The sequence below is a fragment of the Octopus bimaculoides genome, chromosome 3 (assembly GCF_001194135.2).
Source record: "Octopus bimaculoides isolate UCB-OBI-ISO-001 chromosome 3, ASM119413v2, whole genome shotgun sequence".
In the NCBI taxonomy this organism is placed as follows: Eukaryota; Metazoa; Mollusca; class Cephalopoda; order Octopoda; family Octopodidae; genus Octopus; species Octopus bimaculoides.
The window spans coordinates 29,146,345-29,147,182 of NC_068983.1; the positions used below are offsets into that span (position 1 = coordinate 29,146,345).

Below are 838 nucleotides of genomic sequence, written 5' to 3' on the forward strand. Positions count from 1 at the left end.
TATATATATATATATATATATATGTTTGTTTTATGATTAAAATATATATTTTGAGCTACTTTTTCTGCTTGGTGTTGCACACTAAATCTCCAAGTTTCACCCAATACTTCTGTTCACCAGTGTTGCATTAACTTTCAACTCAATAATTTCATATTTGATGAACATTCATACATGAGTCATCATTTCAAAGCATTTCCCCTGCATATTTAGAAAATTCACTGTTTTATCTTCTACATGAAATTTTCTTCCCACAATTCATCTTACACAATTGTTGTTTTAACACTCTCAATATATAATTTCATCTTCTTTCATATATCAAGTATTACGTTTAATTCATTTTCCCCCACTTTCATTTCATAACTGCTTCTTACACTTTCTTACAAACGAAACACATGTACTCCCAAAACATAAAGAGGATTGGATAATGTTAATGGCGCCTGTGTGAATTTGTGTATAACTCTCATTCTCTCACTCACTATTTTACTCACTTTCTCTCTATATATATTTTGCTCAAACACTCTCTCTCTCTCTGTTCCTCTCTCTGTTCCTCTCTGTTCTTCTCTCTGTTCCTTTCTATCAACAGATACTCTTTTACTCTTTTACTTGTTTCAGTCATTTGACTGCGGCCATGCTGGAGCACCGCCTTTAGTCGAACAAACCGACCCCAGGACTTATTCTTTGTAAGCCTAGTACTTATCCTATCGGTCTCTTTTGCCGAAACGCTAAGCTACGGGGACGTAAACACACCAGCATCGGTTGTCAAGCGATGGTGGGGGGACAAACACAGACACACATACATATATACATATATATATACGACGGGCTTCTTTCAGTTTCC

General features: G+C 35.4%; 1 protein-coding gene across 1 annotated transcript in view; it reads left to right on the forward strand.

Moving 5' to 3' along the window:
- LOC128247366 (putative protein TPRXL) overlaps positions 1–838 on the forward strand; it is an 18,524-nt gene that overhangs the window by 5,899 nt on the left and 11,787 nt on the right. The gene's annotated exons all lie outside the window — the stretch shown is intronic.